Here is a 21,426-nt window from a genome sequence, read left to right as displayed (position 1 = left end):
GGCCAGACGGATGTGCGCAGCCTCTGCAGCCTCCATGGTGTCTTTGACCTGAGCCGCTGCGCTTGTTCCTGTGAGCCTGGCTGGGGTGGACCCACCTGCTCAGACCCTACGGACACAAAGACACCCACCTCGGCCCCGCCCTCAGCCTCCAAGGCCTGTCCGGAAGACTGCAACGACCAGGGCCGCTGTGTCAGAGGACGCTGCGTGTGTTTCCCCGGCTACAGTGGCCCCAGTTGTGGCTGGCCCTCTTGTCCTGGAGATTGTCAGGGGCGCGGGCGCTGCGTGCAGGGTGTGTGCGTGTGTCGCGCGGGCTTCTCAGGCCCTGACTGCAGCCAGCGCTCCTGCCCTCGTAACTGCAACCAGAGAGGACGCTGCGAGGAAGGCCGCTGCGTGTGTGACCCCGGCTACTCTGGTGAGGACTGTGGGGTGCGGAGCTGTCCCCGGGGCTGCAGCCAGAGGGGCCGCTGCGAGAGCGGCCGCTGCGTGTGCAACCCTGGATACTCCGGTGAGGACTGTGGGGTGCGGAGCTGTCCCCGGGGCTGCAGTCAGAGGGGCCGCTGCGAGGATGGCCGCTGTGTGTGCGATCCCGGCTATAGCGGCGAAGACTGCAGCGTGAGGAGCTGCCCATGGGACTGTGGCGACGGAGGGCGCTGCGTGGATGGCCGCTGCGTGTGCTGGCCCGGGTACTCGGGCGAAGATTGTAGCACGCGGACCTGCCCGCGTGACTGCCGTGGCCGAGGCCGCTGCGAGGACGGGGAATGTATCTGTGACCCAGGCTACAGTGGCGACGACTGCGGCGTGCGGAGCTGCCCTGGGGACTGTAACCAAAGGGGCCACTGTGAGGACGGCCGCTGCGTGTGCTGGCCCGGGTATACCGGAGCGGACTGCAGCACGCGCGCCTGCCCACGGGACTGCAGGGGCCGCGGGCGCTGCGAGAATGGCGTGTGCGTGTGCCACCCGGGCTACAGCGGTGAGGACTGCGGGGTGCGCAGCTGTCCCGGGGATTGTCGCGGCCGTGGGAGCTGCGAGAGCGGCCGCTGCGTGTGCTGGCCCGGGTACACAGGCCGAGATTGTGGCATGCGTGCCTGTCCTGGTGACTGTCGTGGGCGCGGGCGCTGCGTGGACGGCCGCTGCGTGTGCAATCCGGGCTTTACTGGCGAAGACTGTGGGAGCCGTCGGTGCCCTGGGGACTGTCGAGGACATGGACACTGCGAGGACGGCGTGTGCGTGTGCGCCGTGGGCTACTCGGGCGACGACTGCAGCATGCGCAGCTGTCCCAGCGGCTGCAGAGGCCGCGGCCGGTGCCTGGACGGGCTCTGTGTATGTGACGAAGGCTACTCGGGTGAGGATTGTAGCGTAAGACTGTGTCCACGCGACTGCAGCCAGCATGGCGTGTGCCAGGATGGCTTGTGCGTGTGCCATGCGGGCTACGCGGGCGAAGACTGCAGCATTCGCACCTGCCCGGCCGACTGTCACCGGCGTGGCCGCTGTGAGGACGGGCGCTGTGTGTGCAACCCAGGCTACACCGGGCCGGCATGTGCCACCCGCACCTGCCCAGCTGATTGTCGTGGCCGTGGGCGCTGCGTGCAGGGAGTGTGCGTGTGCTACGCTGGTTACAGCGGTGAGGACTGTGGACAGGAAGAGCCTCCTGCCAGTGCCTGCCCCGGGGGCTGTGGGCCGCGGGAACTGTGCCGCGCTGGACAATGTGTGTGTGTTGAGGGCTTTCGAGGCCCAGACTGTGCCATCCAGACGTGTCCGGGTGACTGCCGGGGCAGGGGAGAGTGTGTCCAGGGCACATGCGTCTGCCAAGATGGCTATGCTGGGGACGACTGCGGAGAAGGTGAGCCAGGCGCCTTCTCCAATGCGCGGGGGCAGGAACGAGGGTTCTGGTAGCAGGAGCCTGAGGCTTAGGGACCTAGAGGAAGAATGGAGAGAGTTGTTCCCGGTACAGTGAGGGAGGGGTCAGTCAGAAGGACCCCGACCACCAAGGGTAGTGGAACCACAAGCGCATGCCAGTAGAAAGTCTGACCTTTAGATTTCTGGGAAGAGGGTTTCCTTTAAATTTTTATGTTCAGGACATGGGGGAAATTGAGGGACCTGTGTTTGGGCAGTGGTGGCCCTGAGTGACGGTGGGGACGGGGGTGTGTGTGGGTGGGGTGGGGTGTGTGGGGTGCCGCTCCTGGCTAATCAGTTTGTCCTGTTCCACTCTGGACAGAGATACCGGCCATCCAGAACATGAGGATGCATCTCCTAGAGGAGACAACAGTCCGGACGGAGTGGACACGGGTTCCGGGTCCTGTGGACGCCTATGAGATCCAGTTTATCCCCATGGTGAGGCAAGATGGGTAGTGTTGGGGGAGGGAGGGCTCGCCTCATGCAGGAGTCACACTCATGGTACCTGAGTCTGCTCCAAATGCCTTCTTAGGCTGCCCGAGCCTGGCACAGAGGCCTCAGCATAGGTCTGTGGCAACTAGGGTGTTGATGGTGATGGTGGGCTCACCACTCCTGGCTGTTCAGTGTATGTCAGCCACTGTTAGGGTCCCCCCCCTTTTTTTTAAAAGATTTATTTATTTTATTATATATTAGTACACTGTAGCTCTCTTCAGACACACCAGAAGAGGGCATCAGATCCCATTACAGATGGTTGTGAGCCACCATGTGGTTGCTGGGATTTGAACTCAGGATCTCTGGAAGAGCAGTCAGCGCTCTTAACCACTGAGCCATCATCTCTCCAGCCCTGCTGTTAGTCTTTGCTGCTGAGTCCACGTCAGTCCCCATTCTGCACCCATCCGTTTGCCTTGGCGGGGCACCAGCACAGGGTACAGGGTGCTGTCCTTGCTTCCTGTGCTCAGGCATTCTTCTCAGGCAAACCCCCAGCGCCTCTGCCATGCTGTGCTCTCAGACTCTTTACTGATCTCTGCCTTTCTGTACATGCTTCCCAGACTGGGAGAGAGCCACTGGCTGACTGTGGACCTGCAACATTTTCTCGGGTTCTATTTATGAACCTGCACTCAACACAGACTCTCTCTGTGGTTTCAATTCTGTCTGTTTATCTTTTGTTGTTGTTGTTGTTGTTGTTGTTGATGATGATGTTGTTGTTGTAAATCTCGAAGGAGCCCAAAGCAGAAACATTTAGAAATGAAGGAAGAGTGGGACTTTGATCCCAGCACTCGTGGGGCAGAGGCAGGTGGATCTCTGAGTTTGAGGGCAGCCGTTTCCAGGACAAGTCAGGACTACGCAAAGAAACTCTGTCTCAAAACAAACAGCCCAAACAAATAAATAACAGGCCCGGGGGGGGGGGGCAAGAGAAAGGAAAAAATATAGATAAAAGCAAAAAGGAAGGAGAGAATGAAGGGAGAGAGGGGAGGAAGGAGGGATGGAGGGAAGGAGGGAGGGAGGGAAGAAGGAAGGGAAGGAAGAGAGAGGAAGGGAAGAGAGAGGAAGAGAGGGAGAAAGGGAAGAGAGAGAGGAAGGGAAGAGAGGGAGGAAGGGAAGAAAGAGGCCAACAGCATTTAGCCGCCTATCCCTTTAGTCTATATATAGGTTTTGCCTTAGGCTCTGTTTAATGTTATTGTTCTCGGTTTAGGCCAAGCTGTCTGGGCCACAGCAATAACTCTGAGTCGTGAGCCCGTTTTCCCAGCCCCCCTGTCATCGAGGCATTTCTCCCAGCATTCTTCTCTGCCTCTAGCTTGCTCCTTTGGGAGCTCAGTAAGGATGAGATTGAAGCTATGGCCTCTCCCTGGGAACCGCCAGGACACAGTCTGTCACTGCCCGTCCTTTCTCCCACTTCTCAGTAGTCATCTGCCCTTTCCCACTTCTTCCCCCAAACGGTGGGCAAGACCACACTTGTATCCCCAGATGGAGCTCTAGACAGGCACACTCGCTGGCCCTCGCTCGAGCCTCCGTGCTGGGGCAGAGAGGAAAAGGCCAAGGTGTTGGCTGCCTTTCCTTACCCCAGGGCAGATCCCACCCGAACGTCTCCAGCTGTATCCCAAGCTCCAGTCCCTATTTGGTGGCACAACCAAGATAGCCCCCCTTCTCCTGTTTAAATCTTTTTATATAAAAATAATTTAATCGGGAGACAAGAATTTGGCAAGGGGAGAAGAGAAATCTGGTAGCTGGCCTCGTGACAGGAAAGCAAGTGCTTCTAACACCATGAAGTGTTCTTCAACTCCGGGGTACACGCTCATACATTATTTACACAGCTCTAATCTGGAGGGTGGGACTTTCAGAAGGAATTTTCCTTTGAACCTTCAGGGAAAGGAGAAATAAACAGTTGAGATAAGAGAAGCCCTCAGGCACTGTTGTCTCCTACTCCAAATACACAGGGCCCCATCTTTGGGTGTTGTCAAGGGGTGCGGCAGCTTTCGACTTTCCTCTGAATAGGGTGGTGTACGGTGTTCTGCACCCCCACCCCCACCTCTGCTCTCACTCAACCCTTCATCTCTGCTCTATGAAGAGACCCTTCCAGGTCTGCTGTGAGGTCTGCTGTTACTCAGACACCTAGCCCATCCATGCTCAGTCCTCAGCCCTGCTCTATTAGTTCTGTGGTGACTCTTGGTTGAGCCCGAGGCTTCCGATATGGAGCCTACAGTTCATCGTCATCCCCTGCCTTCTTCCTCTAAGCCAGTCTCCCGCTCCCTTGTTCCTACCAGCTCCACCCCATTCCCGACCTTTGGAAACACTTCTCTCTCAGAACCAGACTATTCCTGGCCGAGGACACACTTTTCAGAACTTAGGACTAGCCCTCCCCTCCTGTGTGTGTGTGTGGATTGTCACGGTGACTCGGTGGCTCTCAAATGCTTCCTCCACCTCAAGATCTGAGTGAGGGCTGTGGGGGTGGGGGTGGGGGTGGGGGTGGGGCAGGGACCCTTTGGGACAAAAATTCATGCTCATGGCCTTAAGCTGCAACTGCTCCCTCTCTTCTACAAGATATGAGAGAGTCTGTGACCCGAGGAGCCTGAACACTGAATTAGAGACCCTTGGGTAGCCTAGAAGTGAGCTGTACCAAGTGCTCACCGGAACACAGACCTGGACCCTGGAGGGCTATTTCTTGGGTCTCCTGTGAGAGGGAAGATGAAAACACGGCCCTCGCTGGGGACCATCCAAGAGGGCTTTGCCTGAGGGAATATGAGGCTGATGTTGAGAAGCAAGTTAAAGGTTGCCCAACCAATAACAATCAGAGAGGAGGCCAAACTTTACCAGGGAACGGTGCCAGCCGCCAGTATCTGGCCAGAGCTCCTGCTTCACACCGGCACGATGGGGCTGGGCATTGTGGGTGAGGCTGGCAGAGGGACTTCCAAGGCTCTGCCTGTTGTGGGAGGAACCAAGATATAGAGATACAAAGAAAGAACTCAGGATGGGTTTGTCAAGGTGAAAGGTCTAGACTTTGTGGTCATAGAATAGGACGCAGATTGGAAGTGATGGCCAGGCAGGTTCCAGGAGGTGGGAGGTTGTGCTGTGAGAAGGCCTTCCCAAGGCCTTGCGGAGAAGACAGGATTCTCTGTACCCAGGGGAACTTTTCCACCCAGAAAACAGTGACAGAGCTTTAGTTCATCCTCACCCAAAAACCTCCACGTGGCTTCTCGTCTGGTTTTGCGCTTTGGTATTTACTATGCTTTCTCGGTTTAGGACAGAGCCTTTCAGATTTTCCAATCCCATCTGGCTGAATGGAGGTGTCCCTAACCATGGCCAACATAGCTAGGCAGTACAGAGTGTCCTCAGGGCTTCCCTTGCTAAGCAGCCCCATTCGGAGTAGGGTTGCTAGAATGCTCCCAGGCAGCCAGCTCCCACCCCCCACCGCCCCCAGCTGCCTCTGGGAGCCTGCAGGGCCATCCTACATACTCTCAAAACTTAGAGATTTATTTATTTTATGTACATGAGTACACTGTAGCCAGAAAAGGGCATCAGGTCCCCTGGTGCTAGAGTTAAAGGCAGTTGTGAGAAAACCTCCTGTGGGTGCTGGTGGTAGTAGTAGTAATTGCTGCTGGTGCTGCTGCTGCTGCTGGTGCTGCTGCTGCTCCTCCCCCTCCCCCTCCCCCTCTCCCCTCCCTCTTTCCTCCCTCTCCCCCCTCCCTTTTCCCCTCCCTCTCTCCTCTCCCTCCCTCTTCCCCTCTCCCCCTCCCCCGCCCTGTTTCCTCTCCCTCCCCCTTCCCCCTCCCTTTTCCCCTCCCTCCCTCTTCCCCTCCCCTTCCCTCTCTCCTCCCCCTCCTCCTCCCCCTCCTCCTCCTCCTCCTCCTCTTTTTCTGTTTTTGTTTTGTTTTGTTTTTAAGACAGGATTTCTCTGTGTAGCCCTCTGTCCTGGAACTCACTCTGTAAACCAAGCTGGCCTCAGACTCAGAGATCCACCTGCCTCTGCCTCCCGAGTACTCGGGATTAAAGGTGTGAGCCCCAGCTTTCTCAAGAAAATTGTTTTATGTGTAACCGTGTGTCTGTGTCTGCACCATGCCCATGAGTACAGGAATCTGAGGAGTCCAGTGGTGTGGAAGCTAGAGTTACGCATGGTTCCGAGCTGCGCCGTGTGGGTGCTGGGAGCTTAGGTCCTTTGCAAGAGCAGCCAGTCTTCCGTCTCCTGCTGTGCACCCTGCCCCGGCAGGCAGGTTCCTTCTGAGTCCCCATCTGTCCAGTGAACTCACAGACATAAACCACAGGGAAGAGCTACTGGCCAGAGTGAGGCTCTAGCCATCCTTGCTCCCCTGCACAGTCCTCTGTTGACCCCATTTGGAACTGTTAAAAAAAAGAGACTGAGGAGCAAGGAACGGAGGGCCCAGCTCTGACCCATCTGCTACTCTCTTGCAGACTGAGGGGGTGAGCCCACCATTCACAGCTCGGGTGCCCAGCTCTGCCTCGGCCTATGACCAGCGAGGACTGGCGCCCGGTCAGGACTACCAGGTCACTGTCCGGGCTCTACGAGGGACCAGCTGGGGTCCTCCTACCTCTAAGACCATCACTACCAGTGAGAGCCGGGGCTGTGGGGACAAGATTTCTGGATTTGACAGGCTGCTGGCAATCGGCGTGGGGTGGGGTCTATACCAGAGCAGAGCAGAGAGGATTCGCTCCTGAGCCCTCTTCTGTCTGACCCCGCTAGTGATCGATGGTCCTCAGGACCTCCAAGTGGTAGCTGTGACCCCGACCACACTGGATCTCAGCTGGCTGCGCCCCCAGGCTGAGGTGGACCGATTTGTGGTGTCCTATGTCAGTGCTGGCAACCAAAGGGTGCGACTGGAAGTTCCTCCTGAGGCAGACAGAACTCAACTAACTGACCTGATGCCAGGTGTGGAGTACGTGGTGACTGTCACTGCAGAAAGAGGCCATGCTGTCAGCTACCCAGCTTCTGTCAGGGCGAATACAGGTACGGTGGTCCTGGCATTCCGGGTGTTAGGGAAGAACCCATTTTCTGAGGCTGGGGGAAAGGGTCCTTTCCTTGGGCACCCAGGCTGCAGGGTCAGAGATGGCTGGGGCAATCCTAGAACACCTGTTTCAGTCTTGATCGGTTCTGAAGGCACCCGGGAGACAGCCCCGAGATGCTTGGAGTCCAATATAGGAAGCTTGCAGGTTACACTGTGGGAGGGCCCGCCCCCTGGGAGGGAAGCAGGATATAGTAAATGCTGTGATCCACCCAAGGGACGGCGGCTCTTATCCTAATTTAGGTACTAATTGGGCAGTTTGATGTGGGTACTAGAGGAAGTCATAGGCCATGGTCCTGATGACTTTTGGACCGGGGTTGCCTGGGGTTGGGTCTCATAGTAATCTTTTTCCACCAACACTCAAGGTTCCTTAACAGACACCCAGATGGATCTTTCTTTGCTTTTCCTGGGACAAGGCGACACCCTCTTCGGAGTAGCTCACGTTTTCACTCCCTTCTCCTGTTCTCTCCGGCAGATGCACATCCCACCTGCTACCTTTCTTTTTTTCTTTCTAGGGCACCAACGGTGGAGGGCTTGGAAGGCTATGCAGTGGGTGGGGCTTGGGGACACTAATTTCTCTTTCTAGGTGGGACTGAGGCTCAGGGAAGAGGCCTCGTCCCAGGTTGGGGGAGCAGAGCTGTGCGGTGGGGGAGCCTGACACTGACCTGCTGTCCCCTCCTCCTTTCTCGCTTGGCAGCACCAGGCCACTACAGTTACCCGGAGGTGCGCCCCCCAGTCCCGCCCCCCAATCCCCGTCCCCGGCCTCCGCGGCCCTCCCGGCCCTTGCTGCCCCCAGAGGGGGGCGAGAAGGAGTGGCATCTCCGGCCGAGCCTGCCCCAGCCTCCCCGACGGCCGTGGGGTAACCTGACGGCTGAACTGGGCCGCTTCCGTGGCACAGTACAGGACCTGGAGCGTCACTTGCGAACCCACGGCTACCCACTGCGCGCCAACCAGACTTACGCGTCGGTGGCGCGCCACATCCATGAGTTCCTGAAGCGCCATCAAACAGCGGGTGCCCCAGCATCCCAGCCACGTCACCCCCACCCCACCACTAGTCCCACCCAGAGCACCAGGAAGCGGGACTCGGACCAGGGTGCTGTGGGCCCAGCATCCTATGGTGCACACCCGGTGACTGCAACGCGCCACCCGAAACCGGAGGTGCTGGGCAGTGCAGCCGACGGCTCGCTGATTGTGTCCCTGGACGGGCTCCGGGGTCAGTTCGAACGAGTGGTGTTGCGCTGGCGGCCACTGCCTCCAGCCAAGGGCCCCAGCGGGGAGCTGACTGTGGACGGTTCGGAACGCACTGTCCGCTTGCCCAACCTCAGGCCCGGCACTACTTACCACGTGGAGGTCCATGGGGTACGGGCAGGGCAGACTTCCAAGTCCTACGCCTTCATCACCACCACCGCCACCACCACAGGTAGTGTGGGCTGGGGCTCTGGACTGCCCACCCTCTGTTAAGCGTCACCTGCCTCCAGGATTGTACCTGCTTATTCCTGCTACCTCACCGCTTAGGCCTCCACCCCTCACCATACCCTTTGGATTCTACCACAGAAAGCTGCTCTACACTGACCCAAAAACACCCTATCCCAGGGTCCCGGCATCCTTCTGAGGATAGTCAAAACCAGATAGACCGGGCTTAGGAGGTCCCCCAGCAGACACCTGGGTTCCTAAGCTTTTGGCAACGCCTGCTGTTGCCAGGGGAATCCCAACATTTTGACATAGCGACACAATATTGTCTGCAAAGTTCATACTCAAGAACCTTGCACTTGAGGTCTTTTTTCTTTTTTTCCAATTTGAAAATCCCCCCCCCAAAAACAAACAAACCCTAAAACCACAAAAGCACCATCTCATAATGTTTAGAGCAAGTTTCGAGTTTTGTGTATGGCTGCACTGGAAGCTGGCCTGCAATTAGAACTAGCCTCCCGTGCAGCCTGTGGAAGGCTGCTGTGGCGGCTGCAGTTTCTGCGGGTGGGATCGGAACCAGAGATTCCCACTCTGACTCACTGCGGCGAGGGTGCCTGATGCCTGTGGTCTGCGGTTATGTCCCACAAGTTGACCTTGACGGGATGCAGCAGACCCGCTTGAGGGTGGCCTCGAAAGCCAATCGGGCTGCTTGTGGATGGTGGGAGGTGAAACCACGGTTTCCTGAACCTCTTTCCCAGACTTGGCTCCCCTCCAGCTGGTTTCTCCCACAGGACTGATGCCCGGCCCAGGGACAGGGTGCTTTGTGGCTGCAGGGTCGGGGTGGACCCATTCTTCCTCCATAGGGCCCAGATGCCACAGGAACTGGACCTCCGTCCACCCTCGCACCCCGTTTGCGCTCCACCCCTTTCCTAACAACACGCCCCGCCCCCTTTCTTCCAGGCTTCTCACTACAGCACTAATGGAAGGTGGAGAGACACCAGTGGGGGCGGGGCGGGGCGGGCGGGGCGGGGCGGGCGGGGCGGCGTGGACATTTGGAGCCCTAGGTGGTGGAAGCCTCTAGCAAGGAGGGATAGCAGGTTTTATCTTTCACTGCCTGCCCTAACTAAGCCAGGCCCAGCTGCTTCAGAAGGCGCTCCCTTTGGAGGACCCGGCCAAATATGGGAAGATGAAGGCCGAGGAGCAGCTTTGGGAAAGGGGAAGGAAGCCCTTCTAGTCCTCAGAGGCTGGAGGGCACACTTGGGAACTTGGGGGTGCCCTTCCTGGTCTCATGTTCCACTCTCCTGTTTTTTTTCTTATCCGCCCTGCTCCTTCCCAGGGTCCTTACCCTCTGGCCTCTTGGAGGCTACTGATGAGCCTCCTCCCTCGGGCCCCTCTACGACCCAAGGGGCTCAGGCCCCTATCCTGATCCTGGAGCACCACCCGCTGGGAGAGTTGAAGGTGCTGGGCAGAGACAAGGCAGGGCGCCTCCGTGTGGCCTGGACTGCCCAGCCTGACAGCTTTGCCCACTTCCAGCTGCGCATGCAGGTGGCCGAGGGGCCCTGGGCTCACGAAGAACTGCTACCGGGAGACGTCCACCAGGCTCTGGTGCCCCCACCCCCTCCCGGATCCCCCTACAAGCTATTCCTCCAAGGGATCACCCCTGGGGGCGAGCCCTCTGTTCCTATCACCTACCAAGGCATTATGGGTACATTCTGGACTGTGCTTGGAGCTGTGCCCTGGGACTGGGGGAGGAGCTGGGGCCATCTCAGGGCTCTAGGACAGGACTTAGGGACCCAGTGAAGGGCAGGCCTGACTGGAAGAGAAAGCAAAAGCTATGAGAGTTCAGAGGGGAGGCAGACAGAGGAGGCATTGCAATTACCTCTGCAGTGAAGAGCCAGAGGTGGGATGGTGAGCCTCACTTCCTGGTTGTCCCTCTGCTCTGCCCTGGGCTGTAGAGTCTATGGTGGATGAAGCTCTGGTCCCAGCATGGGGCCCTCAGGTGTATTTCTCCTAAGGACCACACCTGTGGTTGCATTGGTCGGTTGTTTCCTTTTTCATCGCCTGGGGATAAAGTCCTCGTGTGTGTGTGTGTGTGTGTGTGTGTGTGTGTGTGTGTGTGTGTGTGTGTGTGTCCAGCATATTCCTCTGCCATCAAGACTTTAGAGATGGGTAGGAAAGGACCAGGTCTGGGGTGTCTAACCATTACACCCCGCCTTGGTTCTGTCTGTGGGACGAAGAAAGTTGACTCTTGGCCCAGTTCTAGAACAAGTTGACCACTGAGCGACAGCAGCAAGGGAGAGAGCAGCTCAGGGGGCTGGGGAGCCTGAAGACTGCTCTGCGGCAGCAGTGGGGAGTCTAGAAACTCTCAAGGAGTACCACAGGGGACTCGAACAGCTCCTTAAAGTCTTAGGGTACCGGGATAGGGACGTGAAGAGGGGACAGAGACTTTGAGAGAACGTCTCCTTTCCAGGAGGGTCAGGGACAGGAAGAATGAGGCAGGGCAGAGGGTAGACACAGGTGAAGGGGGTTGGTGGGTCCAGCATATTTTGTTTTCATTCCCAAACCCCAGACAGGGCTGAGGTGCAGCCTGGGAAGTCATCGGTCCTGCCACGCCTGGGTGAGCTGACAGTGACAGGCCTGACCTCTGACTCCCTGCTCCTGCACTGGACCGTCCCAGAGGGGGAGTTTGACTCCTTCCTGATCCAGTACAAGGACAAAGACGGGCCCCGGGCAATACCCGTGGAGGGACCCCAGCGTTCGGCACCTGTCACAGCCTTGGAACCAGGACGCAAGTACAAATTTATCCTGTATGGACTCATCGGCAAGAAGAGGCACGGTCCCCTGATTGCTGAAGCCAAGATCCGTGAGTGACATCAGGCACCCCGGCCAGCCCCGCACTCCATACCAGGGAAAGCAGTGGAAGGCAGGAGAGGCAAGGGAGTAGGTGAAGTAGAGTGGGTGGATCCCCAGAGAATGCACAGTACTCTTTGGGCTCGACAGCAGGACATGTGGGGTGCTGAGGGGCTCAGTTCTCGGGGTTCTGTGTGAGAAACCTCTGAGAGCCTTTAAGTGCAATACCGAAACGATGACCTCACAAACAAGGGTCTGCCGCAGGAGCATGCTCGGGAAGAGAGTCCACAGCTGGTGAGACTGATGGCTGATGCTGGTCTGGAGATCCAGGCAAGCCCCATGTCCCTGGGCCAGCCACTTCTGTCCCCTAAGCAGCAGCAGGTGGGGAGCAATGGAGGCTGAGTCACATTCGTGCTCAGACACAGTGCACTCAGACCTGTGCTCACAGCATTTTTAAAAAAAGATTTATTTATTTTATGCGTAAGAGTACACTGTCGCTGTCTTCAGACACACCAGAAGAGGGCATCAGATCCCATTACAGATGGTTGCGAGCCACCATGTGGTTGCTGGGAATTAAACTCAGGACCTCTGGAAGAGCTGTCAGTGCTCTTAACCTCTGAGCCATCTCTCCAGCCCCCACTCAGAGCATCCTTGAACCAACACAGGTCCTTATGGCAGCCGTGAGTGGTGCCGCTAGGTCGCAGGCGAGAAGAGCTGAAGGACAGACAGAAGGTGTCTGGTAGAGTCTGGCAGACCTCAGGGTTACCCGGAGTCCTGGTAGCTGTGGGGAGGAGAGAACACGTGAGGGGAGGGGAGGTGGAGAAACAGCAGGGGAGTGTGCCAAATGCTAGGAGACAGGGTGTGGCCCGGGAGCCGGAGTCCGCAGGAGTGAGTTAGAACTCTCAAGTGTTCACAGGACTTAGCAAGTGGCAGGTCACCTGGAGCTGCCTGGTGGAGGTTATGGGGTACAGAAAAGTATGGAGTCCTCTGGGGACTGTGCCAACATGGGAGATGGAGACGGATACACTCAGAAAATGGGTACAGCCAGGGACAGAGCAGCAAGTGGGTGGGTACCCAAAGAGGAGGACCCAGTGTGGGACTCTTTTCCATATTGACACACCCCAAGGATGTTCTGTCTTGGAGGAGAAACTGGCTAGAAGTTAAGTTGGAAGCAGAGCGCCTGCCTCCGGGAGATTTCTCTGGCTGCACAGTTGTGGAAAGGGGGGCCTAGGGGGATACCCCTCCCCTTTTGGAGCCTCTTTCCCTTGGCTGGGAGTAGCCACTGCAACACTGGGCCATTTAAAAGGCATCACTACTTCCTGTCACCAGGCACGGCCTCTGATAGAGCTCACAGGACTGCACCGGCTGCACAGGACTTCTTCCTCACAAACCCCCTTTTTCTGCCCCTCTTCCTAGTGCTTCAGAGTGACCCTGACTCAGGGTCCCCACCCCGTCTGGGAGAGCTATGGGTGACAGACCCCACCCCACACTCACTGCACCTCTCCTGGACTGTTCTCGGAGGCCAGTTTGACTCCTTCATGGTCCAGTACAGAGACAAGGAAGGCCAGCCCCATGTGGTGCCTGTGGAGGGGCCTGAGCGCTCAGTGGTGATCTCCCCACTGGACCCCAATCACAAGTATAGGTTCACTCTGTTTGGGGTTGCCAATAAGAAGCGGTATGGGCCCCTTACTGCTGATGGCACTACTGGTGAGTGACTGCTGCCTTAAGTTCTCTCTCTCATGTGACCTCTTCTTGCTCTCCACATACTCACACACTCACACACTCACACACACACACCACCCTCAGCCAGGAGGCAGCTGAGCCTCCCAACAAAATGGCCGATCCCAACACTTTGGCCCCGTTCCCAGGCTGAGGGGTAGCCAGTTTTCCCTGCACAGCGAGGCCCCTTCCATCCCATTCAGTGTGCTCTCTAAAGCCCAGAAGGTGTGTCATAGTCTGGCTGTGCCCCACTTCCCAGGGCTTTAGTGCTGACCCCAGGTCCAAATCCAAACCCCGATCCTAGGTTCTGGGTTCCGCACCTGACTCACGCTTCTCCGTTACTTACAGCCTCAGAGCCGAAAGAGGAGTCCTCGGAGCCGCCCCGCCTCGGCGAACTGACTGTAACTGGTGTGACCCCAGACTCCCTGCGCCTGTCCTGGACAGTGGCCCGGGGTCCCTTCGACTCCTTTGTGATCCTTTACAAGGATGCACAGGGCCAGCCCCAGAGCGTGCCCATCGAGGGGGATGAGAATGAGGTCACTGTCCCCGGCCTGGAATCCAACAGGAAGTATAAGATGAACCTCTACGGGCTTCGTGGCAGGCAGCGTGTGGGGCCGGTGTCTGTAGTGGCCAAAACGGGTGAGTCAGAACCCCACATGGCTCCCTTCGCTGCTGGCCCCAAGCCTCACGTAGGACCTGCTCCAGCCCCACCTTCCCTTTCTGCGGAGGCCTCTGCCTCCTTCCTCCCGGCAGTTCTTCTCTCCCCACATCCCAGGATTCCACACCCAGGCCTCCCCAGATGGCTTCCAAGTTCATTTCCCCCATTCTGAACGGCTGGACCCCTCTTCTACGCTACACCCTCCCAGGCGCCCTCTCCTTCGGTCACCGTTTACTGAAGTCCTGCGCCTGAATCAGTTCCCGGGGTTCCCGCTACCCACCCCTGCGCCCTCACCTAAGTGCACGGGCAGCGGGTGCAGGGGCCCAGGGTGCCAGGTTGCTCTGGTTTCTTCACACATAGAAAGGGCTCCGTTTATTCCCTATTTCCACAGCCCCAGTCAGGCTGGCCCCAGGTCTCATGTATCTCCATGTGCCCAGCCCCTCCCTTTCAGCACCGTTGCTCTCTGCTCTGCGTAGAGCGGGAACTTTGGAGGCAACTGGCTGGCTCTCAGTGCTGCCTTCATAACTCACCGCCCATAGGACCTTGGGACAGTCACTTAACCCCACTGTTCCCACCTTCCCTTCTGCCAAGTCGGGGTCCTGATGGCCACACCCCATAGGACTGTTAGTATACTCAAGTTCAAGACAGGTATGGTAAGAAAACGCCCATAACGACAGCCGAGGCAGGAGGATTGTTGAGTCCCAAGACAGCCTGGGCAGCACAGCCTTGCCTACAGCTCAGAGCACTCGTGGGCAAACTCCAGGGGTGGGGGTGGGTGGGCAGCGGCCCTGCCATTGTCACAGGTTACTTCTTGCCTGCTCCCTCTCCAACCCCCAGGATCTCCGGTCCCAGTCCCTTGTCACAGTCCTTCCGTGGGGACTGCAGACACCAGGGGCTCTGCCTCGGTGATGCATTCATTCCTTAGATAATGATGGGCTTGGTACGCAGAGGGAGCAGGCTACCTGAAGGGCTCCAGGAGTTTATTTACTTTTTACTGTGCTATTACTGCTTCTCATTTATTCTCATGAGTTACATCCGGACCACACTTTTCCCCTCCCTCCACTTCTCCCAGCAGCCCCTGGCCCCCCCCCATCCCCCACATCCACTCCTCCTCCGACTCCCTCCAGCAAAGAGCAGGTTTTCCTGGGATCTCAACCAGACACGGCTTAACAAGTTACACTAAGGCCAGGCACAAGGCTGGATGAGGCAACCCGATAGGAAGAAAAGGGTACCAAAGGCCAGCAAAAACGTCTTAGATACCCCTGCTCCCACCATAAGGAGTCCCGCAAAAACACCAAGCTGAGCAGCCACAACATACATGCAGAGAACCTAAGGCAGACGCATGTAGTCTCCGTGTTCACCGCTCTGTGAGCCCCTAAAAGCCCTGCTTTGTGGGTTCCGTGGGCTATGTTCTCTGGGTGTCCTCTACCCCTCTGGCAGCAGTAGCTCAGTTTATGACATGTCAGGGACTGGATGGTGAATGCAGAGGCCACAGGAGCTCTAAGCCTTCAATGGAGGAACACGTATAGTGATGTGCTTTGGTATTGATTAGCTAGTCACTGTTAATGCCTGAGACTCTGATCTTCTCTCTCAGCCCCACCAGAGATTGTGGACCAGACCTCCAGCCCCACAGAGCCCAGCACACAGGCCCCAGAGCCCCCCAAGAAGCCACTGCTGGGAGAGCTGACTGTGACAGACACCACGCCCAACTCCCTGAGCCTCTCCTGGACAGTCCCCGAGGGACAGTTTGACCAGCTCGTGATCCAGTACAAGAACGGGGATGGGCAGCCCAAGGTGGTGCGGGTGCCAGGGTACGAGGACCAGGTCACCATCTCCGGCCTGGAGCCAGACCACAAGTACAAGATGAACCTGTATGGCATCCACAGCGGTCAGCGTGTGGGCCCCGTGTCTGTCACAGGCGTGACGGGTGAGTGGACTCTGGGGGCCCAGGGTGGGACCCATAAGGAAGTAGAACCTACTGTTCTTTGGAGACTCGTGACTGGGAATAGTGGCCAAGGACTGGCCAGACTCACAGGTCTATTTTGGCTTAAGCTATGGCCGACTACTATGTGCAATGCCCCCACCCCCTGAGCTGACCTGTCTTTCTGGGCAGAAGGGCTACAGAGTCCTTGGCTATGTTGGTGGCTGTCTAAGTCCCCTCAGCTGACCCAGGAGCTTGAGCATGTTAGACAGCTGTCAGATGATCAGGGCCACTGGTCCTCATGGAGCACCTCTAAACTGAGCCCAGGGTCCCTGGTAGCTACTGCTTCTGCCTCCTTCCCAAGGCCTGAAGGACACCTGCTCATCTCTTGGTCTCTTTTTCAGATGCAGAGGAAGAGCCCCCCAGCCCCACAGAGCTCAGCATAGAAGCTCCAGAGCCCACAGAGACCCCAGAGCCCACCGAGGAGGAGGAGCCGCTCCTGGGAGAGCTGACAGTGACAGGATCCTCCCCAGACTCCCTGAGCCTCTCCTGGACCGTCCCCCAGGGACACTTTGACTCCTTCACTGTCCAGTACAAGGACAGCAATGGGCGGCCCCAGGTGATGCGTGTCGGGGGCCAGGAGAGGGAGGCCATTGTGACAGACCTGGATCCTGGACGCAAGTACAAGATGAACCTGTATGGATTCCATGAGGGGCGTCGTGTGGGCCCCGTGTCCACCGTGGGCGTGACCGGTGAGTGTGGCTGGGATCTGCTTCTGTTCCTCCTTCCTGCTGAGTCCTGTGTCCCACCACCAGGGGCTATCTGGCTGTGGAATTGTCATGGGATGGCCTTGCTTCCTTGGGAAGGGCTAGACAGAGCAAGTCACCAAGGACTAGGGCTTCTACCAGCTTTCTGGTAAACCTCTTCCCGGTAAGCCCAGCCTGACAGCTGGCCCAGACTTGGTGAACCCAGTTATGTATATCCACTGCTGCTACGGCGTTTGATGTGTGTGTCATGGCCCATGTATGTGTGCACAGGGCAGCCCTGAGGGTCTGGTTCTCTCTTTCCATGACTTCTGGGGATGGAACTTGGGTTCTCGGTCTTGCTTGGAAGACTTTACCAGCTGAGCCATCTGGCCGCAATCCACGTTCACCAGATTGCTGGTGAACCCTCTTGGTGGATGAGTGTGGCTGATTGATGCAGTTTTGTGCACAGCACTCCCAGGACACTTTCTCTAGCAGACCATTTCTGTCTCAGACCCACAACCAGAAGAAAAGACCCCCCGTGAGCCCCACCTGGAGGAGTTGGCAGTGACTGGTGTAACCCCCAATTCCGTGAGCCTCTCATGGGTGGTTCCTGAGGGACAGTTTGATTCCTTCGTGGTCCAGTACCAGGACGGGGATGGGCAGCCCCAGGAGGTACCTGTGACAGCGGAGCAGCGTGAGGTCACCATCCTTGACCTGGACCCTGAAAGAGTATACAAGATGAACTTGTATGGTCTATATGGTAGACAACGTGTGGGCCCTCTCTCTGTGTCAGCAGTGACAGGTGAGTGATGGAGCTAGGCAGTCCTCATCCCTGGGTACCCATAGCCCTTCCTCAAAACCCTTGTCCAGGCCTTGCCTGGGACTCCTATCTGTCACCCCTCAGTCTCCATATCAATGGCCCTACAGGCCTCACTCCAGACTCACAGACGTCCAAGTTCTCAAACCTTTGGCTTCTCCCCAAGGTTGGAACCTTCCCACCCTCAGTGGCTTCTTTATCTGCCCTCCAGCCCTGACCCTGCCTCCCATTCAGCCTCCCTCCCTTCATTCCTCCCCTCCTTCTCCCTCCTCTCTTTGACTGGGCTCAGCTGTTTCCTTTTCCCTCCCCTTCCCTTGACAGCCCAACTGTGGTTTGAGCACAATCATCCTCCCATTCCTGTCCTTCAGTGGGAGCAGCAGAGCCCCTCCATGGTCCTGGGTGCCTGTCCAAGTCACAGCCCCTTCCAGTCTCTCCCACTGCTCCCCTCGGGGAAGCCACCCCTCCCCGAGCTCCTGCCTTGGTCTCCCTCTTCCGCTTATTTCCTCCTTGCATCTGGAGGAACCCCTAACCTCTCTCAGAACACTGCTGCTTTAACACCTAGAAAACAGAATTTCTATGATCGTGAAGGACCCTGTTCTTATGGATATAGCCAGCTTTCCACACCGTCAGGGTTCACATGTTGCTGTAGGTAGAAGATATACAAAAATTATAACCTTTTACATGTGTGCGTGTGTGTGAGTTCATATGCATAGATGCTCACAGGTCACGGCATGACTGAAAGTCAGAGAATAGCATGATGGTAGTCAGTTCCCACCTACCATGTGAGTCTCAGGGATTGAAGTCAGATTGTCACGTTCAGTGGCTTGTGCCTTCACCCACTGAGCCATTTCTCCAAACCCAGAAAAAAATCCTTTCTCAGGACCAGGGAGATAGCTCGATTGATATCGGAACCAACACAAGGGCCTGAGGTCAGACCCTCAGAACCCATAGAAGGTGCTGGGCAAGGTGAATAGCACGTGTAATCCCAGCACTGGATGGGGTGGGGTGAGGTGGGGGCAGACATCAGAGAATCCTCAGGCCTCGGGTGAACCAGCCTTGCCTAAACAGCAAACTCCAGAACGTAGTGAGGAATTGTGTCACAAAAGAAGCTGCTCAGAACAGAACCAAAGGCCTCTGCATGTACATGCAACATGCATGCTCACCTGCACGCACATGAACATACACACATATGTGTTCACCCATGTACCCATGAACACTGACACATGAACACACACATGCATGCATGCTCACCTGCACACACATGAACATACACACATACATGTTCACTCATGTACCCATGAACACTGACACATACATGTAGGCTTACCTGCACACACAGGAACACACACACACACACACACACACACACATATATATATATTTGCATGGTCATCTGTACACATGATCATACACATGCATGCTCACTTGTAACACATGAACACACATACATGCATGCTTACTTGCACACACACATGAACATGAATACATCTGTGCAGGCTTACCTGCCCACACATGAACACACACACACACACACGCATGCTTATTTGCACATACGTGAACACACACACATGCATGCTCACCTGCACATACATGAACATGAATACATATGTGCAGGCTTACCTGCCCACACATGACCACATGGACATACCCTTACATGCTTATCTATGCATGGGTGAACATGTGCACATATGCTCATCTGTAGTTATCAACCGATTTCATAGTATTTGCCTTGCACTGGGAATGGTAAGTTATTTGGAGAGAACATAAAGTCTTCGGGATATGAAGAGTCCATCGTCCTATATGACAGGGCTGAGCATCTTGGGCTTGGGGTCCTTGGAGGCATTATCAGGAATACCGAGAGCCCAACGTGTCTGATTTCTGACTTGGCAATGCCTGGACTTCTTTGTCAACTCACATAAAGGTGCTGAGTGCAAACAATGCTTTGATGTTTCTGAATAACTCTGAGGCCGTGGGAAAGCATGACTTTCTCTGGATGAGAGTCCCCATCAGAGTGCTGCTGATACCATGCTGATCATGGAAGACCAGGCTCCCCTACTTCAGTGGTAGCCCCCCATACAGGCAGAGCCAGATCTCCCTTTCAGGAGCTCGGACATGATCTCTTTTCTCATTCTAGACCCCCTCCCAGAAGCACCAGCCCCAGTCACTGAAGCCTCCAAGTTGGTCCCAGAGCCACGCCTGGGGGAACTGGCAGTGACGGATGTAACCCCAGACTCTGTGGGCCTCTTGTGGACTGTCCCTGAGGGTGAATTCGACTCCTTCATGGTCCAGTACAAGGACAGGGATGGCCAGCCCCACGTAGAGTCTGTGGCAGCAGACCTACGGGAGGTCACCGTCCCAGGCCTGGAGCCCTCCCGCAAGTACAAGTTCCTGCTCTTTGGGGTCCGAGATGGGAAACGACACAGCCAGGTCTCTGTAGAGGCAAAGACAGGTGAGGACTGCTTAAGGTCTGGCTCGAGGCCCACCTGCGGCCCCGGCCTTTCCTGAAGGGTTTGAACTTCCTGCTGGCCACCTTCTGTTTGCCCACTCCAGTCCAAAGCAGTTGGAGACCCAGCAAGGGCGGGTTCTCCAATCTTCTCTCTTCCCTCTGTTTATTCTGCATACTGGTCCTTCACTGGGATGGGCTGTGGGGACCTGGGACCTCTTGAGGGAGGAATGAAACTAACCAGGAGCCCCTCCTACCGCCCGAGATGATGTTGCTTGTCTTTCTAGCTCTCACCCTGACTCCCATCCCTCTGCTCTCATCCACTTCTTGTAGAGGCTGACCTTCCTCTCTTGACTTCTTAGAGTCTGGGAAAATGGAAACCAGAGAAAGTTACCCAGCTGGGCCCTATCTTGGGGTTTGGTCCAGGCCCTCCTCTGCCCCCCTGGGGCTCCCCATTGCCAGAAGTCTCTCGCAATAACAATTCCGTCAGTGTCTTTGCTGTCCAGGACGGCAGCAGGCCAGCGCCTTCCTAAGTTGGCTCCTAAGTTTGGCAGTCATGGGATTCCTTCTCTGTTGAGTTTTCTTGTGTGTTACCCCCCCCCCCAAACACTGGTCCCCACAGCGTGTAACAGTGTAGTCTGCCCCATGACTCCTCCAAGCCCTGTGGAGTCAGTGTTCTGAGTCAGATGAGAAAGAAAACAGGAAACTGGGCCACACTTAATCCCGTAGCATCCCACCTCCCCCATATTGCTCATCTCCCATGAGCCTCTATCCTCTAGGAATTCCCCAGGGGCCATTCAGGCTACTTGACTGGGGCTTCTGAGAAGAAAACTAGACAGAGAGAATCATCACAAGGAGAAAGAGAAGTCATTAAGGGAAAGAGAGAGGCTCTTGTCAGCGAGGATAAGATGAGGGAAGTTGCAGTGTGCGTTGACAGGGTTGAGTCAGGACAGAAGATCCATCCCCACAGGGGTCAAGTGAAGGAGACTAGATGAGGGAGTGGACAGGAGGCTGATGGAAATATCTGGGGTGGCACTGACCATTTGGGCCCCTGAATTTTTCCGGAACTGGTGGGAGGTGGTCAAAGAATTGTTTTTTTTGGTTTTTTTTTGTTTTTGTTTTTGTTTTTTGTTTTGGAAAAAAAATAAACACAAGAACGTTTCTCTGTGTCAGCTGCCCGAGAGGACACCAGCCCAGAGGCCCCTCCCCGCCTTGGGGAGCTGTGGGTGACGGAGCCTACCACGGACTCCCTGCGCCTGTCCTGGACAGTCCCTGAGGGCCATTTTGACTCTTTCGTGGTCCAGTTCAAGGACAAAAGTGGGCCCCGGGTGGTGCCAGTAAACGGCCAAGAGCTCACAACCACCATCACAGCCCTGGATGCTGGCCGCAAATACAGATTCCTCCTCTATGGGCTTCTGGGAAAGAAACGCTTTGGCCCCCTCACCGCAGAGGGTAACAC

At 56.5% G+C, this 21,426-nt stretch overlaps 2 long non-coding RNA genes across 3 annotated transcripts; both read right to left on the bottom strand.

The window, feature by feature from the left end:
* Nucleotides 1-4,040: 4,040 nt before the first annotated feature.
* LOC147998532 (uncharacterized) lies at nt 4,041-9,733 on the bottom strand. Of its 2 annotated transcripts, XR_015645570.1 has the most exons (4): nt 9,414-9,733; nt 5,203-5,311; nt 5,032-5,120; nt 4,041-4,251 (listed from the first exon to the last, which is right to left on the bottom strand). It is a non-coding gene; the product is annotated as an uncharacterized LOC147998532 (long non-coding RNA). The 2 variants fall into 2 exon arrangements; XR_015645569.1 differs by lacking the exon at nt 9,414-9,733 and having other exon boundaries at nt 5,203-5,797.
* A 2,381-nt stretch (nt 9,734-12,114) lies between these two features.
* LOC134483856 (uncharacterized) lies at nt 12,115-14,010 on the bottom strand. The gene is made up of 2 exons (XR_015645568.1): nt 13,729-14,010; nt 12,115-12,444 (listed from the first exon to the last, which is right to left on the bottom strand). It is a non-coding gene; the product is annotated as an uncharacterized LOC134483856 (long non-coding RNA).
* Between the last annotated feature and the right edge of the window lie 7,416 nt (nt 14,011-21,426).

This window comes from Rattus norvegicus, chromosome 20 (genome assembly GCF_021556685.1).
Source record: "Rattus norvegicus strain SHRSP/BbbUtx chromosome 20, alternate assembly SHRSP_T2T, whole genome shotgun sequence".
Classification (NCBI taxonomy): Eukaryota; Metazoa; Chordata; class Mammalia; order Rodentia; family Muridae; genus Rattus; species Rattus norvegicus.
This window is presented reverse-complemented; position numbering and strand designations above follow the sequence as displayed.